This window comes from Chiloscyllium plagiosum, chromosome 4, assembly GCF_004010195.1.
Source record: "Chiloscyllium plagiosum isolate BGI_BamShark_2017 chromosome 4, ASM401019v2, whole genome shotgun sequence".
NCBI classification, from domain to species: Eukaryota; Metazoa; Chordata; class Chondrichthyes; order Orectolobiformes; family Hemiscylliidae; genus Chiloscyllium; species Chiloscyllium plagiosum.
In genome coordinates this window covers 42,648,805-42,654,741 of record NC_057713.1, presented here as the reverse complement: position 1 = coordinate 42,654,741, position 5,937 = coordinate 42,648,805, and the positions used below count along the sequence as shown (strand labels likewise).

General features: G+C 39.5%; 1 long non-coding RNA gene across 1 annotated transcript in view; it reads left to right on the top strand.

Annotated features, from left to right (window-relative positions):
- Positions 1 to 5,796: 5,796 nt before the first annotated feature.
- The window catches only part of LOC122549549, a 13,854-nt gene continuing 13,713 nt past the window's right edge, over positions 5,797 to 5,937 (top strand). The window contains exon 1 of the long non-coding RNA XR_006311570.1: positions 5,797 to 5,934. This is a non-coding gene — a long non-coding RNA (uncharacterized LOC122549549). The remainder of the gene's footprint in view (positions 5,935 to 5,937) is intronic.

The window sequence follows — 5,937 nt, the reverse complement described above, 5'->3', positions numbered from 1 at the left end:
GTTTTGTAGTATAAAGCCAGACATTTTGAACACTTGTAAGAGAACAGCCAAAAGACCAATACATACAGGCTGCTAGCTCAAGAGCTCTCTGTGAGGTACCTGTCTGTGGGGAGTCTGCATTGCAGAATGGGGCAACATGGTCGCTCAGTGGTTAGCACTGCTGCCTCATTGCACCATCGACCTAGGTTCGATTCCAGCCTCGAGCGACTGTATGGAGGTTGGGCATTCTTCCTGTGTCTGCATGGATTACCTCCCTTGCTCCGGTTTCCTCCCAGAGTCCAAGGATATGCAGATTAGGTGGGTTGGCCATGCTAAATGGTCCATAGTGTTCAGTGATGTATAATCGGGGTAAATGTAGGGTAGGGGAATAGATCTGGGTGGTTTACTCTTTGGAGGGTTGGTGTGGACTTGCTGAGCCGAAGGGCCTGTTTCCACACTGTAGGAATTCTACTTTTTAAAAATCAAAACTGAACCTGGAGCGAATCTACAGAGGAAACACAGCAAAGCTGACTGGTTTTGAAATGTGATTTTTAAAAAAATCTTAATTGGGATTTTTTTATTAGACTAGCATTGTAGAGTGGGAGGTAAAAGATAGATTTAAAAGAAAGGAGTTGCAAATAATTGTTAGTTTTAATATTCTCTGTTGGACTTAAAGAATAAAGTTGTTAATTTTTACTTTAATATTTTCCTCTGGGATGGTTCTTTGCTTCTCGAGTTTAAACAGATTACGGCAAGGGATAACTCTTTTCTGTGTTGCTGGTTTAAATTAGCAGAGGGATTTACCCCATGTCATAACACTCTTGAGACAACACTTCCAAACCCACAACCATTTTCATCAGAAACAAAAAGAGTAGCAGATGCATAGAAAAACTACCAGCTGCAAGTTCCTCTCCGAACCACTCACCATTCAGGTTTGAAATTATACCATTGTTCCTTTGGTGTTGCCATGTCAAAATCCTGAAATTTCCTCCCTAATGGCATTGAGGGGAATATTTACATGAAAAGGTCCGTGGCAGTTCAAAAAGGCAGCTCACCACTACCTTCTGAAGGGCAACTAGAGATGTGCAGTAAATATTGGCTTAGCCACCGACATCCAAAATACTTGAGTGAATAAAATAAGAATATCTAAATTAGCAAGAGGGTTATGGGTCGCACATGTACATTTAGTTGGATCTCACTTTTCATTGCTTATACTGAGTCAGTAGTTGTACTCCTACAAGGGGTAGTGGGTGCTGCACATTTATCGATCATAGAGTCATACAGATGTACAGCATTGAAACAAACCCTTCGGTCCAACTCGTCCATGCCAATCAGATATCCTAAATTAATCTAGACTCATTTGCCAGCACTTGGCCCACATCCCTCTAAACTCTTCCTATTCATGTATCCAACCAGATGCCTTCTAAATTTTCTACTGCAAGACTTAGATAGAAAGAGTCCTTCTACAGGTAAGTATATTATCGTACACATTCAGTACATACGTGAAATATTCTTTCTTTTAACAAATTCTGAAAGTACAGTCCTGTCACTAGTCTGTCTAACTTCAGCTTTCAGTTAGAAATGAAGTCTATTTCCTGTGTAACATATTATCAATCTAATGGTTTCTTCATATCAGAAATGAGTACAAAATAGTCAGAATTCAAAGGATATGTTCAATACATAAAATTTATAATAATAGAGAACAAAAATGAATCTGGTACTGCCACTAGGACCACTATTCTAAGCATTATGTAATGTAGACAAAATCCAAACTTTCTCTTTCTTCTAACTTTCCATCCATATTACTGCATCTTTTTTATACCATTCCCCTTGAGTATTCTAACAAGCCCCCATGAGACCTTGTCAAAATCTTAGTAAAAATGGATATGTATTAAAACTATGTCATTGCTACCCAATCTACTAAAACTTAAATTGATCAAATATAACTTGCTGTAACAAATCCTTGTTAGCTTCTTTTTTTTAATACATGATTTCTAACCCCAAATAATACAATCTTGTACGTAAGAGTTTGCTCACGACTAACTCCAGAGATGTTTGACTATAATTACTGACTTAACATTCTTCTTGAACGAAACTGGCTACTCTCCAGTACAATGGTGCAATTTGCATATTAAACAAAGAATTGGGAAATTGAGACCAGAATCTCTACTATAATCAGTCTGGCTCATTTCAACAGACTCGTGCACATTTTATCTCTGACAGCTAATTTAACTTGAATTCTGCTAATTTTTTTTCAGATCAAATTCCATTTCTATAATTATAATTGACAGTTGTTCTGCATCCTCCTCTGTTCCCACTTCCACCCTTAAATTCTTTCTGCAAGATCTCAAACATACCTCCAGGTCATAAAATCACATTCTTGTCATGTTATGAAATCTACCTGCATGATGTTTATTACAGTTGCATTTTGTTCGCTATTTTGGTTCATTACTCATCATTAAATTCAGTATTGGTTTATTAATCCAAATATTTGTCTCTAATATTTTCTAGAAATTCATTGCTTTTACTAACTGAGATATTCTACTTGTGTGAAAATTAAAATCCCCGTGGTCTCAGCTACATATTTCCCTGATATTGATATTTATAAGTGTCCTCAGTACACCAGTAATGTAAAGAAATGTATAGACAGCTACTACTAAAATCTTCAAACCTGTGTTGTTCCTTGCTTTTAAAATTTTATGATGCTTCCATTGCCTGTTTATCCTGATCAACATCCTTACATTCCACTATTGTAGTTACGGACAGAATCTTTACAGACTGAATCTACGGTAAGAGACGAGTCAGAAAACTGGATTCCCCCATACACTTTTGTGTTTTAACATCAAACAGAATCCCTGAGGCAGAGAGCTGTTCCCCATCGCATTGACAGCTGCACCTCCAGTCAGGGAAAAAGCCGGTCACTGTTGGTCACACTAGCAGGTCCATCTGCCCTGGAATTGGACAGGGAGGGATTTCATTTGGGAATGAAGTGGGTCAACTTCAAATCCTTTGGTATTAGAAGAGAGATAGGAATGCTGGAATCATTCTAGCTCCTCGGGGAAACAACTGGATGCAGGAGGTAAGGACCTTCACATATATCTCCTGAATCAATCCACCTTGCATAGCTAAGCAAACAGGGTCAACAGCAGTGTGTTTAAAGGTAGAACAATAATGAGGGGTCATGGCTTCATTGTCATGCTTTAAGGTTGCAACCAACCTCCTGGAATTAACTTGGTCACTCACTAGAATCAAATTTATTGTCACTTGCACTTTTACAAAAAATACAGTGAAAAGTGTACAAGTCACCATATCCTGGTGCTTATATTAATAACAGAAATCACATGTTTAAAAAGAATTAAGGCAAGTCTATTTTTGCTCAATTCGTGGCTCATGGGCTGCCAAGGTTGAGAAAAAGACAGGAACCACATTCTCCACTGCTGCAAAAAGATGCTGAATCTCGGCCTGTTGGAATCCAGTCCGAACCACCACATCATTGACGATGCTGCAGAAGCTGCCTCAAGGACCCACTTTGTCACCGAAGCCACTGCTGAAACAGGCCACCATGCTGAGCCGTTGGAATCTCAGGCTGGAAGATGCCACAGAAACCTTCTTAAAGAATCAAGGTGCAGTGAGAGATGACCATCTGTTACTTGTTCATCTGTCCTGTGTACGTTAACTAGATGGATTCACATGGGCAATGACATAAAGGAAACGACCAACCTGTGGAAATAAGGTGCATCTACAAGTGTTAGGGTCACAGGCAGTCCTTACCTGTATCCTTCAGATAAACAAAGAGCAAATCTATACTTTTCTTGCAGCTAAAATATAACCTTCTGTCTCTTATAAATATTGCTAGCATTCTTCTATTTCGTTTCCTGACATTTCTCACTGTTGATATATCAAAATGTTTAGTTACAGGGTATTCATGGACAGAAATAAGTCACTCAACTCTATGCCAATACTTATACTCCACACAAGCCTCTTCCCAATCTTCTTCATCTAATCTCATTGTAATACTCAATGGCTTCTCCCAATCTTCTTCTAATTTCATTGTAATTCTCTAGTTTTCTGTCCCTAACTTTTTTAAATTGTGGGGCTTACATATGCTACCCTTCAATCTATAGCAACATCTCCAGAGTCTATAGAATTTTGGAAGTTGACCACCATCCAATATTTCTAAGGCCACTTTGTTTAGTTACTCTGGGATGTAGATAATCAGGCCATGGTGACTTATCAGTCTTCAACCCTACTAATTTCCCTAGCACCAGCTTCTTGCTAGTATTGATTTCTTTCAGTTTTGCTCTCTTGGTCATCATTGTGAAGAAGGGTCACTTAACTCTGCTTTTTCTCCATAGATGTTTCCAGACCTACTGAATTTCATCAACAGCTTCTGTTTTTGTTTCAGATTTTCACCAGCAATTCTTTGACTCCTTTCTCCCTCATGTGCTTATTTAGCTTTCCCTTAGATGTGTCTATGTTAATGCATCAAGATTATTTACCTCAGCAACATATTATGGGTAGCTTTTTCCACATTTTAACTATTCTCTTTTAAAAATTCATTCAGTATTCAGTATTGATTTCCCCATTGGATTTTCAAATCGCTGCAAACTAGCAATATATATTTCTTAAACAAGTAGAAATATTTGGATTTAACTGAGAAGGTTTGGACCAATAGAATAAAGGAATAAAAGGAATGCAATAGAAGTTAGTGCTTAACGTAAGGTCTCCAAATACTAAAGACTTTGCTTTGTAATGGGTGTGTTTGAAACAAGGTCTCCAGCCTAACTAATATTCACTAATGGAAGTAATCTAAATGGAAGTCATGGCAGTGGAGCTCACACCCATGACATGCTTCTCCTGCACTATGTAGGATGTCATAGATATCCTGATGTTCCTGATGAAGAGTAGAATGGATGGCTTTGAGGTATGTAGAGTAGAATGGATGGCTTTGAGGTATGTAGAGAAGAGGTGTTGGAAATTCTGGAAAGGGTGAAAATAGATAAGTCCCCTGGGCCTGATGGCATTTATCCTAGGATTCTCTGGGAAGCAAGGGAGGAGATTGCAGAACCATTGGCCTTGATTTTTATGTCCTCATTGTCTACAGGAGTAGTGCCAGAAGATTGGAGGCTAGCAAATGTGGTTCCCTTGTTCAAGAAGGGGAGTAGGGATAACCCTAGTAACTATAGGCCGGTGAGTCTCACTTCTGTTGTGGGCAAAATCTTAGAGAGAATTATAAGGGATAGGATTTATGAACATCTGGATAGGAATAATGTGATCAAGGATAGTCAGCACGGTTTTGTGAAGGGCAGGTCGTGCCTCACAAACCTTATTGAATTCTTTGAAAAGGTGACGAAGGAGGGTGATGAGGGGAAAGCGGTAGATGTGGTATATATGGATTTTAGTAAGGCGTTTGATAAGATTCCCCATGGTAGACTACTGCAAAAAATACGGAGATATGGCATTGAGGGGAGTTGGAGGTTTGGATTAGGAGTTGGCTGCCTGGAAGAAGACAGAGGGTAGTAGTTGATGGCAAAGGTTCATCTTGGAGAGCCGTCACTAGCGGTGTTCCGCAAGGATCTGTTTTGGGACCATTGCTGTTTGTCATTTTTATAAATGACCTGGAAGAGGGGTTAGAAGGTTGGGTGAGCAAGTTTGCGGATGATACGAAAGACGGAGGAGTTGTTGACAGTGAGGAAGCACGTGGCAGGTTACAGCAGGATATAGAGAAGCTGCAGAGCTGGGCAGAAAGGTGGCAAATGGAATTCAATGTAGCTAAGTGTGAGGTGATTCACTTTGGGAAGAATAACAAAAAGATGGGGTACTGGGCTAATGGTCGGATACTTGGTAGTGTGGATGAGCAGAGGGATCTTGGTGTCCATGTACACAGATCTCTGAAAGTTGCCACCCAGGTAAATAGTGCGGTGAGGAAGGCATATGGCGTACAGGCTTTTATTGGTA